General features: G+C 33.8%; 1 protein-coding gene across 1 annotated transcript in view; it reads right to left on the bottom strand.

Annotated features, from left to right (window-relative positions):
• The window catches only part of LOC143200605 (orexin/Hypocretin receptor type 1), a 1,081,956-nt gene that overhangs the window by 653,626 nt on the left and 411,360 nt on the right, over window positions 1-16,970 (bottom strand). The window lies entirely within an intron of this gene.

The raw sequence follows: 16,970 nt of genomic DNA, 5'->3' as shown, positions 1-16,970 counted from the left end.
GGATCAATAGTTGCAGGTCCAATAAAATAAATAGTAGCTCCTGAATGCAAATCTATTAAGAGTATGTCAACCGATATTCAATACACGAAGAATATTGCTGTAAAATGTATTGCCCAAGTAAGAACAAATTTGTTAAAGTGACATCAATTTAATAACTACCTAAAGGGGTTTTCTTTATTAAAGAAAATAGTCTAATTATCCATATAAATATATTAAGGATATTTAACCAAGAAAGTTTTGTTTTTGGATCCAGCTAACGGATTCAGGAATACACATCCTCGACTAGTATGTTTTAGAAGTCATTTGAATCGTTTAACATAAGTTAATTTTTTTCATCTCATTGTCCTTTAGTAAATTGTGAAGAGGAAGAACATGAGGGCTCCTTAAATAATTATAATATCGCGGGATGACTCTATAACTTAAATTCCAGATGTTCCTATATGAATAGACGAGCCAAGGCAATATCTTATACCCCAGAAAATTGTTTCATTATACTATAAGTAGGGTTCTTTTAACCTCTTCTTTTGATTAATTTTTAATTTTTAAACTCTTATTTTATCCCGCGATATTGCCACGTCGATAATATAACATATTTTTGTGAAATATCTTTAAAAAATGTAAATTCGAAACCTTTTATTTTAATTGTACACACAAAATGATTTTCCATATAGAATATTACAAACAATAGGTTGTGCTATATACCTTTGATTAAAGATATTGAGAGATATCTAACAGAATAAATTGATGGCACTAAACAAATATGAGAAAGGAAAAAGGCAGAAGAGATAATTTTGATTTGTAATGCACCAACATTTTTTGCACACATAACCTCAAGGCTGTCACGTGCCGAGCATAACTAATGAGCCAATCAAATGTCTTTCAGTAAAATATTTTTTACAGGTGCCTATAATGGAGATTTAAAATTATGCAACCTCTGGATGTTGGGCAAAGCATAACTTTGCGCCAGAGTCCCCTATTGCATCTCTAATATTTATGAACATAGCGACGTTTTGACATCACAAAAATTACATCAAATTTAGATGACGTATGTACAGAATGACTTTGAATATACCATACCCACTAAATATGTACGCAAATAGGAGACTCTAAAATAAAATAAAAAATACTGTAATGTGTTAAATAATATATTAAATAATTAAAAATATTTAAAAAATAATTCAAATTTAAATAAAAAAGCCTATATTTTTAAGTTACCACGTTTTAAAATTCCATAAATATTATTTTAGTCTATTCAAAATTTCTTTGTAGATACATCAACAAAATATTTAATGTATTTATTGCTTGCCACAATTTGTAAATTCGTGTTAGAATCACATAATATTTTCCTTTTCATTTTATTCCAGTTAAAAAGAGACACAATGCTGTCTTATTAGTTTGAACACGTAAGCTAATAGCCTGTCAAAGTCGTCAGGTTGTCAGGCGTATGGAAAATTCTTGAAAGCAATAGTGATAAGAAGTTATAGCTCTAACCCATCAACTATTGTGGCTGTATAATTAATTGTAGTTTTTAGTTGTACTATAATGTTAAAATAAATTTTATTTGGTAACATTGATTATATTTTGAAAAGCAGATTATTTTTTTGTCTACTCTTATACTTATAATCACTTCCTGGAAAATATGCACCAAGTAATAATTCTTTAAAGTCGCGTTGGTAGTCTTAGTGGTGAACTCTATCAAGGAGAGTCACAAGCCCGATTGTAAATGTAAGAGGATGGTTGTATTACCGTAGCGAAACTAAGCGAGGTAACCATCGATGGGAGTAGTAGCATAAGATAATACTGAATTAAATAATACAAAGAATTTTTTAAACGAAGACATGGTGTTCAATATGTTCGCTGAAAATATATTGATTTATTCATGATATAATATAGTTCGCACTGCTGAGCCATATGGTTTGAGAATTAATGAAGAAAATATCATAATATGAGTGATGGATCGTCCGCTACTCTAAATCTTAACGACAGCTAGTCAAAATAAATGCAGCAGGCAATTAGTTGGGATCAGTAATTCATACGAAGAAAATGGCATCAACTGTTCAGGTAATAAGCCGAATCAGCCAAGTTATTCATCATATCAAATGCGGCGCCATACAACATGTGACAGGTTTATCTGCTAGACCGTCGTAGAACTAAAATCTCATTCGTTCAAGATGCGACAATCACCACAAAATTGTGTAACAAATTCGGAGATATAGATTGCAATGGTTTGAAAATACGTATCGTATGAAAAGTCAACGAATTCTTAACAGAGTTTCCAACTCGGATGAAAGCACAGCTCCGAAAAAGAAATAGAAAGTACACCGAAGAGTCCAAAAGTAATTCTAATTTAAATAAAAAAATCCTCTATTTTTACGTTACCACCCTATAAAATTCCTTAAAGTATACTTTAGCCTATTCAAAGATTTTTTGTAGACACATCATCAAGATGTTCAATGTGTTTATTGCCTGCCACAAATTTGTAAATTCGTATTAAAATCGGACAATATTTTCCTTTTCACTTTATTCCAGTTAAAAAGAGACACAGTGTTGTCTGATTAGTTCGAACATGTAAACAAATAAGCCTGTCAAACTCCTCCGGTGCAAAATTCTAAAAAACTCTAACCTATAAACTATTATGGCTGTATATTAAATGTATATTAGATGTAGTTTTTAGATGTACTATAATGTTAAAATAAATTATGTCTGAACATTCGGTTCAATTATTTTATTCACATTAGAATTATCTTGTATGTCAAGGCCAAACTGGAGTAAAATTCAGTAACGTCCATACAAAATAACTATATATATGACTATATATATATATATATATATATATATATATATATATATATATATATATATATATATATATATATAGTCAGTTATAAATTCTTGAAAGCAATAGTGATAAGAGGTTATAACTTTAACATATAAACTATTGTGGCTATATAATTAAATGTAGTCTTTCTGTTCAATTATTTTATTCAGATTTGAATTATCTTGTATGTCAAGGCCAACTGGACCAAAATTCAGGGTAGATGCGGCAACATTGCGACGTTTTGATGTCACAAATTTTAATGACCTACGTACAAAATAACTTTGAACAGACTATATATATATATATATATATATATATATATATATATATATATATATATATATATATATGTATATATATATATATATATATGTATATATATATATATATATATATATATATATATATATATATATATATATGTATATATATATATATATATATATATATATATATATATATATATATATGTATATATATATATATATATACATATATATATATATATATATGTATATATATATATATATATATATATATATATATATATATATGTATATATATGTATAGACCTTGAGGCATGCCGAATTTTGCCCCTCACAATCACGACTTTCAAGATACCCAGAAATATTATCCCAGGTGTTGAACACGACCTGTAAATGATAACAACTGAGACGAATAACAACAGAATTTGCTATTTTGTAAACCCTGTGCGTTCGGTAAAATTGGGTTTAGCATTCGGGAATGAACGTGTATTCATACCGATTCATTCATTATCGCCATGTGATTGCCATTTTCGACGCTGCATCCGACGACAATAGATCCCCTGAGAGCATATTTTTAATAATAAAAGCCATAACAATTAGTTTTAAAAATGGCCCAAACAAAAAATCGTACAATTGGTAAAAAGTCCAAAAGTAAGTAACTTATAATTTTTTTATTGATTAATTTATTTTATGAAAATTTTTTAAATACATATATTGAAATAAATGTTACATTTATAAAGAGAAATTTAGTGTGCTTATCCTGCAAAAAACATATTCGTCGGTATAATCCATTATATCAATTAGGGTTAGCAATATACATCTAAAATACGTCATCAGCATCAAGAATAGTAGCAATAATTCACACAATGTCGCTGGTAACAATTAGAATTATATTTTAGTCGTTATATGATTTAGTAATAACATCTCTTTTAGGTGAAGTATCCCTTAAATATATTCAAACACAAGTGGGGCATAAACATGCAATTTATTACAAAATGTTAAGAAAACCCGAAGAGAATAAAACCAATGATTAACTGACTGTAGGTGTAACTGTTGATAAAAGATTGCAGAATGCTAGAGTTGTAGAAAATAATACTCTTAAAAGGATAAATGTGCTGACAAGTGGCGATTTAAATCGAATTATAAAAACATGTAATATTATTTGTCAAATGCACCCTAATGATCTAACAGTTACTACTCTCAAGGCTGAAGAATGGAACAACGAGAAAGAAAAGAAAGAAAAGTTTCGTATAGTGATGATTGACTAATAACTTAATTACTTTTACAGATTAGATAAAACTAAAAAGATGCGTAGATAGTCAATCCAACAACCTTTCAATTTGGTTGTAAACTATGTGTTACTAATTATAGGTTATAATTTATTTATTGTCACTATTTATTCAAAGCTGACAGTCATGAATCTGAAGGAGTATAAGACAGAATAAGTAATGGGGTATGTAAACCTAAGTGCTTAAACATTTACATTGTGTGTCTTACTGATAAAAAATAGTATCTCCTATCTTGGTGTTAGGCTTGATTTCAGTGAATGGAATAAGTATTTCTATAATCTTGAGCAGGTTATTATATATTTTTCCATTAATTTTTGGTATATTCCAATAGATTTTTACAACTGAATATATGTTTTTATCATTTTTATTTATTTACTTACTGTTGTAATTCTACCAAAATATATTGGTCTCTATGTCTTTTATGATCAATTTATTTTTGTTATAACAATAAACATTAGAGTGTTTAGATGCTACCTTAATTGCTGAACTACATCAATGTCTATAAATTGAAAACATTATTAAACATATTTAAATAAAATCAGATTAAGATATTATCTTCGCCACAACTTTCATGTTCATTATTTTGATTTTATATACCCTACATTTACTTATATTTAAATGTATCAATTCAGTCAGTATTAATGAATAATTTTTAAAATTATTTATAAAATTAAAATTAAAATATGTCCTTGATTCCTTCTTCAAACATGATTAATATTCAATCACAAATGTAATACCTAATAGTAAACATGCAACATACAATAATGAACATAAAATATACGAAACAACAGCGGACATAGCGATCAGCGATCTAAAATCTTGAACGCATGGTCGGAAATATCGACCATATGGCCAAACAATTAATTGGCCAGGAATGCACGATCATAACCGAAATATAATTCCGAATATACCCGAGCGCACAGGGTTTGCAGAATAAGGATTGGTATTAAGTAACCACAAAACATTGAAATGTAGAATGGGAACTTAAATGGGTACAGCTGTAATAATTATGTCGGTGCACTGCCAAGCCACTAGAGTGCCGCCGATAAAAATTACAGTTTTCTTTCTTTCGACTTGAAATATTATATTAGATATTTGTTTATTTTGGTTTAAAATATAAGCATTAGAAATATTGGGTGTAGTGTTTATTTAAATTTGTTATTTAAAATTAATTTTTGTAGTTTTTAGAAACAAATTATTACCTCCGTATATTCTATACTTAAGTTTTTATAAGTAGATTGGTAGGTACGATTTTTTTTTATATCCGGCAGCTTTTTATCATAAAATTTTTTAAATAAAAAAAGTGTTCTGTTCCAGAATGTGAAGGTTCCAACAAAGATAAAATTCCCAGTTCCAACTAATAGAGTGTAAAAAAGCAATTATAATTTTTTTTCAAAATTGGTATGTTTCAATACTTGAAATTATATTAGGTATCCATATAGGTTATAATGAAATAGATAAATATGTTCCTTCACCTTCGAGCAAGAAGGAGCCAGACATTACAATACCAAAAAAACAAGTAAGTGTGTGTAATATCTTTATATTATTTTGTTAATTTTCATAATTCTTATTTTAAAGACTGTAGAGGTCAGATAATATATGTAGTTAATGTTACTCAACAACTTATGCTAACTCCAGAAGCCTATATACAAACAAGTAGTTTCTATTTCTAAAGAACTTAATAGGATAAATAGACAAAAAAGAGAGTCAAGGAAATATGCTCGCCAGTATGACAAATATTGCCTCACAGTACCAGGAGTGTATTTTAATTTATATGTTTTTGAAGCCATTTGTACGCTTTTTTTAAGTATTGACAAAAAAGCAAAGCAAATTTAAAGAAAATTCTGGATAATATGTTATGCCAGCAAATGCCATTATTTTTCTAAACTATTACTTGTATTCAACACCTGGATGAGAGAAATATAGTAAGAAAAGTAATAATTAGGTAATAATGTGTTAATAATTAAGTATTAATTAGACTTGTTCTGGTGAATGAAAAATTATATAGGATCGCCAACTGAAAAAATTAAAACTTTTAGTTTGCTACATATCATATGAATAAGGCCCTATTAAGTACCTATAAAGAATACATAAAAAAAGAAACGGAAGTTTCGTAAACAAAATTGCAACACGTAATTACTATCTTTAATACATTTAAATACTCCATTTTCAAGTATATTTTAGACAAATAATTTTTCAATTTATAATTTTATCTTATATATAAAATTCTCATGTCACTATGTTCGTTCCCATACTCCTCCGAAACGGCTTGAGCGATTGTTATGACATTTTTACGCATATTCAGTAGGTCTGAGAATCGGCTACTATCTATTTTTCAAACCCCTAGAGTGATAAGGAATGCCCACTCCTAATTTTTTTTTTTGGATAATTTTTTAAGAAAATTTTATGTGGCATTAAAATTAAAATAAAAAAATGCTCAGTTTTCTATCAACAACCCCTGCTTTTTAATAGTCATTTTAATAATTTTATCATTTTTATCCCGCTCAATTACATCAATCATTATCACTTGGGAAGTTATGTGAAACGGTACGCGATTAGTCATTAAAAAATTAATGAAAAACTTTATCGAAGCCACCATTTTAAATGGTAAGTTTTGAGGTGAAAATATATTAATACTACGAATAATTATTATACCCACAAATGTGCCAATTCAATTTAAGCGTATTCTATTTCAGATTAAATTGGCATTTGCAATGATTATTAATAAATCCCAAGGAAAAAAAAATGTCTGTTTGTGGCTTAGATTTAAGCACACCATGTTTTTCACATGCACAGTTATACCTTGCATGCTCTGGAATGGGTAAACCATCAAGCTTGTTTGTATTAGCTAAAGACGAGCTAACAAAAAATATTGTTCACGCTATAGCATTAAGAGATTAATATTATGTAATGAATTAATGATATAAATAATTATTACTTAAAATAAATTATAATAATTTTAAAAAAATGGTGTTTGGTGTTATTTTTATATGTAAGGCAATAATAATGTACAATTAGAACATGTTCTAATAAAAGTTGTTATATTAGATTCTTTATCATGTATTTAGAAAACATTTTTAAAAAATGTTAACTAGCATATAAATAAAATACTATTAAATTTCTATATTTTAATTTCGCCCTGTAATATTAATAAATTTTAATATTAATTTTTAATTTTCCCCCGTACTAAATAAATACGCTTTGCGCGACCTCTGGTGACTTGGCAATTTGTGTAAGCAACTAACTATCAATCAGTTCACACGTGCCACCATCGACTGCCGAAGCGTCTCTCCAGGTAACACTGTAACAACGGTCACATCATGTAACAATCACTGTTTTATTTCACCCTACCTCCACTCACCAAGCTATATGATCCCCAAAAATGTATAGGTGATTTTAATCAGCAATCAATTTATTTATTTTGGAAATTAAATTGAACACATCCCTTATAGTTAACGAAATTAAATTAATATGCCAATGCTACCAACAGACCCTTTATGCCATTTATAAATGATAACCATGTTCTCAGATAGTACATACAAAATGTCCGCCATTGCGTCTGCTGTATCGTATATACATCTGAAAATTGAGGGTGAGCCGATGGTGTTTAAAATAAAAGAAAATGAATGATTAATGATCTATTCGAGTGAGTTAAATTTATTTGTTTGTTGATATCGATCAAATTTCATGGAATCTTATCCAATTGGAATTGACTCAACATCAGAAGCTTCCCGAGGTCCCTCAGTACTCTTCTGGCCGACTATGCATCGTGTTTTATTCCCGAAATCGTCCTCATTGGAGTTTTCGGGAATATCCAAGCCCTATTTGGAAGGACCGTAAAGGCAGGTGTGAAAGTTGCGAAACAAATTATTATTAGATTTCCTCCTGATAAAATGCTCATATGTATATTCCCCAATTTGGAGCAAAGTAAATATCTGAAAATATAAAATTACAAATCAGGTATCTACAGTAAATTAATTTGAAAAATATCATCAATCTAGCATAAAGTTCACACCAAATAATTTTTGGAATGGTCACCTGGTGAGCCTTGTGTGGGTTGGCGTAATTTATGTTGAGGTACTACTTTGGAGTTCCATCTTCATTGGGATCTTAGAACAAACCATAGTTTTTCGACTACGTTTTGGTAGAATCCCATCTGTCATCTTCAGGTACTGCTTTTTTGTTTTTTTTTCTGTCTTACCATATTTCGTTAATCATTTCAGCTCGTATATATGAAAGCTTTAGAACGCTTGTTTTCTTCTTCATTTCTTTGTCTTTTGTGTCCTTCGTTTTATTCATTTTCCTTTCATTTTCTTCCTAGCAATCACCGACAAACTTTGGAACGCTTAAATTTTTGCTCGAAGTTCAACAATTTAGGAACCCATCGTGCCATTATTTTGCGATATTGATGGTGTTCGTGGATAATAGACTCTATACTACCAATACTTGTGTCGAGTTCAGCAGAAATATCTCGAATATTCATCCTACGGTCCTCTAAAATGAGTTTTTCTACGCGGCGAATATTGACTGGTGTGATGCTGGTTCGCCGTCGACGATCATGTGGCTCATTCTCGACGGTCTTGGCCCTTTTAAATACGGCAGCCCTACTCAGGGACTCACTGCCGAACTGATTTCGCAAACGCAGAAAAATTTCCATCTTTTTGATGCTTTTCCACATGAAAAAGCGAATGACAATACATTGCGCTACGGCGGTCGGCAATTGACGTTCACTCATGGTCGCAGCACGCCCGTGAAACATGCGCTTCCGACGACAACTATGCCACACTGTTCGTAAGGGACCCAGCTCACATACTCAAGCCACGACCTTCAAAACATACATGCGCGCCATCTACAGCGTCTGTCTCCATCATATATGAACCACCCTCGTACCATCAAAATATAGCAAAAGTATTTTATTACATATATAGTATATCTTTAAATATACTACTTAAGAAGATCAAGTTAATTTTTAATTTCAATTGAATTTCTAATAACTCAGTTTTTGGAAACTAGATTTTTTCGTCCGTAAACCCCGTGCTATTAACGTTGAACTATATAATCAAGCCTAAAAAGACACTTGAATTATTTAGAAAAGGTTTTACCCTTGAATAGAATCTATTCGTTGTACCTTGACAGATTATAGAATGACATTAAAATATAAATTGTCGCGGCGTAAATAAGTCGTCCAAAATTTGCCATTGCTGGAAAGTCGCAAACAATTATTACCGGCTGAATAAAACATCTTTTTATCTTTTTATTTTATGTCAATGTCGCTCGTCATTCTACTTTTATGCTTTTATTCGATATTAAGTTAAATCTAACAAAATGTCTCACCAGAACTTGTTTTGTCAAGAAAAATGTTATGTTTTGACATAAGTAAACGATACAAATTTTGTGAGACAAAGTCTTTTATATAAATTGATAGGTTCCTCTTTTTAATTTGGTGTAATTTCAGAAAAATATTTTGTATGAGCAGAAACCATTACTTCAACATTATGAAATTAATTAATAAAGGATCTCTAAGAATGACGTCTGCAGAAGTATTAATTAAAAACCCGTCAGATTCCTGATATTATTGAGGTGTGTTATATTGTAGATCGTTGATATGTATTGTATAGCGAGCATAGTTATTTATATTTCGGGCGTAATAATAAAAAAGAATATTGATAATGGAATTTCAATATCTTGTTATTTTAAATTTTTCCGTGGACATTTTTTTAAATATTTAATTATTACATTGTTACTAGTTGTTTCCATCTAACCTACAATTTGTCTTTATAGTAACTTAAACCTAGGTATATAACTAGGACGACCCATCGGCCCTGGTGAAATAATGTTTATACATGTCATTGCTGAATTTTTTAATATATGCACCTCACTACACAACACTGCACAAGATCAGATGGCTTGTTTCTTTTGAATCTGTGTCCTGTTCTGGTGGTATCCAAAAGTTGCAATATTTCAATATTCTCATGAGAATAAATTCTTTCCTCATGCCCCCTTGCAATTCTCTTGATGTCCTGACTGGCTGTAGGTATCTGAAGGTCTCGATGTAGGTAATCAGTCCCAGTATTTGGATGCGCCCTCAAATCTTCTCAGGACTTTGTTCTGAAAACTTTTTATTTTATTTATGTTACTCTTTGCAGAACATCACCATAATTGAACTGCGTATATCCACATAGGTTTCAGTATTTGTTTATATAATAGCAATTTATTATGTACTGATAATTGTGATTTTCTTCCAATTAGCCTGTACATTTTCCTATATTTCAATTCCAGTTCTTTTCTTTTCTTCTTTATATGTTCCTTCCAGCGAAGTTTTGCATCAAGATTCATTCCGTGCTGATATTACAGTATTATTTGTTATTATTGGTGCTTGTAAAATCTGCTTATAGGCGAACTGCACATGTATAGATTTACTTTCATTAATTATTATTTTCCAAGCTTGTGTCCAATTATTTATATTGTCACTTGCCTTTTGTAATTTTCGTGAGGCTTCTTCACTATTGCCTCCGACAGCTATAATCGAAGTATCATCAGCAACTGTAGCCATCATAATATTCTCTATTTGTGGTATATATATGGTATATTTGACTCTAAACATTCTGGTTGTAATGTACGATTTTAATAGTTCGGTGTGTTGTTTTGGTAGTTCCGTGAACATCATTGTGTTTTTTTCTGCGTTTCTTGTCGTTGATCATGTAATTTTTTAATATCTTGTAATTTGCATTATCTTGACAAAAATGGTACCCCTCTTCTTCTAATCTTTCCAAACATCTCTTGGATGGCAAACAAGTAGTCGCATGCAATTTAGAATTGACTATCTTAGGTTGCACTAATACTACTCTGATTATCTAAACGGATGTACACAATCCATTACCAGCGCAGAGGTACAACATTTTCTCAGATTATATATTTTACGGCCAGATAATCATACAATATATTATGGATGCTTATCATATCAGTGCCCAATAAAGTTTCTTTCTCCGGTATTTTATACAGCGATCTTGATTTCATAGAGCATCAAAGTTTTCTGGTAAAACAACCGATTTTAGATTATTCTTACGAAACGGATTCTAGACACTAAACACTGGCCATGATGAATTCATTATGCTAATTGTTTACAGAGCTGCAGCATAACATTTCATAATCACATAAAGAATTAAGTTCATTGACACACTATTTCTAGATATTCCACATCGATATTTGTATAATGTATTGATCACATCATATCATATCATATCAGAAAAACATTAATTTGTAGTAACGTAATATTTGATCGAATCTCAAACGACTTTAAAAAATACTCATAGAGTTAAAATTACAAATATTCTTTCTGTAAAATATTAAGCTCACTAACTAAATTTCGATAAAAACGTCAGACCGTATTTGACATGTGCTGCCAAAGTCAGACATATAAATCGCACCCCCTTTAAAGGGCATAATATAGTTTAAGATAAATGTAACTGACATTTTTCAAACATATCGTTTAGCGCTATAATCAACTCCAGAACATCTCATCACATCTCCAGACAGCTCCATCACTCCAGAAGAAAGAGAAAGATCAGCATTCAGTTCCGTACTAGCTCTCGAAGAGAACGGTCATGTACGGTCCCCCGAACCTACCTGCGCTTCCGAGAATTACCCGAAACATTCTCTGAGGCGGTCGATCCGTTATCACGCTTCCATCAGTGCCTGAGCCAAAAAACTAAAAAAGGCACCTGCAAGCGTCGAAAAGGCGAGTTTACAGACAAAACAATGGCGTCATGTAGGTCAGAGCTGAATACTACTATCCCAGCTTTCCTAAGATCGATGGATTATCATCCGTCGACAGCCGAGAATTGCTCATCGAAGACTTAAAGAGACAAAATGAAGATCTGAAGACCAGATAGCCGAAGTGAAAATATACGCCTAAGCATAGACAGACGCCGTGAATAAACAGACGGAAATAATGAAAAAGGTCGAAAAGGCGTCCGAAGACCTGAGTGCAGCAATGAAAATCCTCGCTGCCGCCGTAACAGAATGTATGAAATGTCAAAAAGGCCATGGAAATGAAGTCTGCTGCTGCTACAGAAACCGAGACCCAGACACTAGATAAACCCTCAAAATGGTCGGAGGTAACTTAAGACCCAGGTGATGGATTCACCTTGGTAGGTAAAAGGAAGAGAGACTCCATCACTCCATACATCACTCCATCCCAGGAAAGCCATCTGCCGAAGGCCGCCAACAAGGCGAAACAGGCAACTGCTTCCAAACCAGAACTCAAGCAAGTAGCCAAGCCTATTCAATCCACTCAATCGAAAGAGAAGTCTAACGTACATCCTTCGATAACTAAAATCACTACCAGACCAACTCAGAATGAGCAGATTAGTAGCCAGGCTACCAACCAAACCTTAACCTCTACAGCAAAAATAGTGACAATCCCTTCGGAGAAAAAATCCTAACTATAGTGCTCCGTGACAAAAAGCGGAAACAAAAAGGAGGGCATTCTCTTATTCGTCACCACAAGCGACGATTACCGAAACCTCACTACCCTGATCGACGAAAAGAATTATCCTTACTATTCCTTCTATCATCCGGAGAAGAGAGCATTCCGCGTAATTATAAGAAACATCCCAGAATCGCTCTCCAATGACGAGGTACGTGAACTTCCCCTCGATCAAGACTTCCATCCCAAATTTGTGCAAAAATGTAAATTAAAATCCGGGGTAGGACTACCAATTTTTCAGGTAATTGTCCCTCGCAAAGAGCGACAGACCGAGTAACAAGTGTGACTAGAAGCTAGCCCAAAAACTAGACATCGCCAGCCAGCCAGCTCCAACCCAAACTTCTATTCCAGCCACTATACCGGACTTCAACTTCCCAATGGAAACGTTTACTGACAGACCGAGTAACAAGTGTGACTAGAAGCTAGCCCAAAAACTAGACATCGCCAGCCAGCCAGCTCCAACCCAAACTTCTATTCCAGCCACTATACCGGACTTCAACTTCCCAATGGAAACGTTTACTGACACCCCAACATTTACCTATTTATTTAATTTGTAGCAGCCTTTTAAATATTCGAAATGGCTCTTCCAAAATCTCTTACACTAATCACATGAAATGCCAACAGCTTCTGCGGGAAGCAAACAGAATTGGAAGACGTCAAAACATTCTATGACGTCGACATCGCTCACATCCCAGAAACTTCCCTGAAACCTACTAATCATCTCTGTTTTGAACACTTTTTGTCTACAGAAAAGATAGAACCCAGGTCGAGGCGATGGAACCGCCCTTCTTGCCAGAAAAGAGTCAAACACGAGCTCCTACCCTCATTTATTAGCAGACAACTTCAAAACAACCTCCATTAAAATCTTTACACAAAGATGTCCCTTCGTTATTACATTCCTGTATACGAAATCTTCTGCATTCAACTACACAAAATACCAATGACTCGTCGAAAGAAAATTTCCAAAAAAATACGTGGCGACTTCAAGGCACCACCGCATCTGGGGGTGCTTCAAATTGAAATCCGCAGGTAATGCCATCGTAGCTCTAAGTGCAGATCTGGGCCACGGTTTTGCTCTACCAGATGATATCTATCACCTCAGTTCAACTTCACAAGGCGCATTAATAGTCCTCGATCTATTTGTTCTTCAAGACGTAAATCGCCCTTCCGAAGTTCGAGTCCTTGACTAACTAGACTCTGATCATTATCCGGTCCTTCTCAAATTCGCATCAAAAGTGGTCTATGCAGATTAGCTCGATTCACCCTTGATGCTGCAAACAAAAGGGAGACGAACAGAGCATGCAAGAGGGTAAGGGAGGCTGTTTCGACTGGGCGAACGACGAAATAGAATTCGTTTCTTCTCTCAAAATTCGTTTTCTTCGCAAAAACTGGACAGTCTCCTTTCTTTCTGGAGTGGCTTCAAATGCCTTGTGGGGAAGATGCACAATGTCACCCCCCCCCCTGAAGTCAGCGGTTACAGTAAATTTGAGCCTGTAAATTGTAGTCATTGACTAAGAAAAAGTGGAGCCCCTCGCAAAGACGCCGGGGGGCCTCGTCCAGATGAAATGCTTCCCTCCAACAGAAAACACTAAACCTAAAGACAACGACACTGTCATCAACACATCCAACTCCATCAAAAGACCAGTCACCGCAGCCTTTCTTCTCAACCATATCGTGTCTCCAATGTCTCTACAGGCTATAATCGTCAAACTTTAAACCAAAAAATCTCCATGTTTCGACGGACTATCGATTACCTAATTAAAAATCTTCCGCACAAGCATTTCGTTGATCTGGCAAAGATAATTAACTCCGTCATGAGTTTGTAACATTTCCCGCCATCTTGGAAACACGAATAAAACATATAGTGGTTATTCGCAAGAAAGTAGGAAAATCATCTCCATCTGCCTACAGGCTTATCAGTCTTCTCAGTGCCGTTTCGAAGCTTGCCGAGAGAGCAACACTCTACGCTCTCAACACTTCACAAAGGAAAACAACATCATTCCTGATGAACAATTCGTCTTTCGCGCTCACCTCTCATTTGTTCACTAGGCTACCCGGCTGGCTGTCATCCATCAGGATCTAGGGCAACGGAAAACGCTTGTAGCAGTCCTACTGGGCCTAACCAAAGCCGTTTAGATAGTCTGGCACGACGGTTTGATCGCAAAGTGTGTGCGGTTAGGCCTCTCAGAAGACATAACAGCTCTCATCAATTCCTAACTATCGGACAGATCTTTCCAGTTCAAGATCAGGAAAACACTTTCTGCTCGAAAACAAATCGACGCTGGCGTATCTCAAGGTTCCCCGCTGGACGCAGACTTATTTTACCTCTTTATTTCAGATCTGACCTTGTGTTTTACGCTGACGACCCTCGACCGACGGTTTGATTGGCATTTCCAAGTCCAGAAATCAATCCAGAAAGTCTCGGGGATAGCAAACCTGCTATCTTCTCTGATCTGCCCTTCTAGCAAACTTTCCACTTCCATAAAATGCTTATTTTACAAGATGTTAACTCTACCCGTACTCCTCTACGGATCTAATATCTACTTCAGGTTTGTGACGAGGTGAAACGGCATCAAGTTTTCCAAAATAAGCTCCTCAAGAATCTTAAATCTTAAATGCTCCATGGTGTCAATTCATAGGAATAACTCAACTCAAGTTCTGAAAACGCGCTTGTTCGCGAGCTGGTCGACATGTTGTGAGCTTACCAGCACCGCTAACCTTCCCCCTTTCCACGCTGAAACGACCTCATCCGTCGCTGCAGTCATAAATTTTGCCCCCATACGACAGTATCCATTCGTGTGTTAAGTTCACGAATTAATAGAGTCGCCGTGTCCTCGTGCGCAATAACGGCTGCCCGATCAGCGGATGCCATATCCAAATTTAATGCCGTAATAGTAGAGATCCACAGGGGTCAACTGTGAGGCGGTTTAGTGTATTGGTAAGCCCAGAGGCGGTCCCACATAATCCGGTCCAACTTGTCACTCCAAAGCAAGTCTCCGCGACTAGGTATACGTCATGCATTCCACCGCCTGACTTTAGGCCAGAAATTTCTTTTTAAAAAACAGCGTATGGGCGTCTTCACATCTGCCGACACCGACACGACACCGATATCGGTGGACGCGTAATCTCACGTAAACAAATGGAACCCTTTTACATTCGCCAATATGTCGGTATAGTGTCGTTGCCAGCACCGACATGTCGGCGGGCAGCAATATGTCCACTCCTTTCGGCGTCGTGTACAGAGATATTTTTAAGGTTAAAAGATGAAAATGTCTAGCCTTAAATATGACGTTGCTACACTAATTGAATTAGTAACATCAAATGGCAAATCTATATGGCATAATAGTAATAAAAATGATAAAAACACAATACGATGCCGTGCCGGTGCTCTGCCGGTGTCATGTGGGTGCCGGCAGATGTGAAAACGTGCTATGTCGGCACAAAAATATCTAATATATATAATATTCTAATAGATACAGGGATCAAGGTGCCAAAGATTCGAGATTTAATATTTAATGGTTTTTCCTGACTATTTATTTTTAAGGTGAATCAACGCCGTTGTCCCAAATTCAGCCGATGTTATTAATATCCCAAAATATAAGATAAAACTATAATTTTCCATGAATCACTGACCAAATTCTTAAGCAGTTGTTTCTGTTCTTTATATAGGTTAAATCATAAAATATATCGAGGTTAAAAACACCGACCTATAAACGAATTGAGGTTAATAAATGTGACAGGAAATAATACGTATATAATTTCTTTAGATAAAAAATACTATAGTATATTAGATGCATTCTAGTCTTTGGTAGAGATATTAGAGATCAAGGATGAAACTTCAAAGTATCAATGTAAACAATTGTTAAAAAACTAACATAACTATTAAATTTGATAGTTTTAGCATTTCCTTGCAGAAAATTACAGCTTTTCATTGCAAATCATTGTGTTGTTCAATGTATATTCAATAATCATGAAACGCTTTGAAATAATTTGAATTTGAAACACTTTTAGAAAAGTATAGTAATTGCTACTGCATCATATCCCTATTGTCGGTTTTAGTTTGAATGATCTAAAAGTCGTTTTTTATATAAATGGCAAGGAATAGAATG

Source organism: Rhynchophorus ferrugineus, unplaced genomic scaffold (genome assembly GCF_030347505.1).
Source record: "Rhynchophorus ferrugineus isolate W39M unplaced genomic scaffold, kcgeb_rfMv2 rfM8, whole genome shotgun sequence".
NCBI lineage: Eukaryota > Metazoa > Arthropoda > Insecta > Coleoptera > Curculionidae > Rhynchophorus > Rhynchophorus ferrugineus.
The sequence above is the reverse complement of the archived record's forward strand: the minus strand, read 5'-3'. Positions and strand labels throughout refer to the sequence as shown.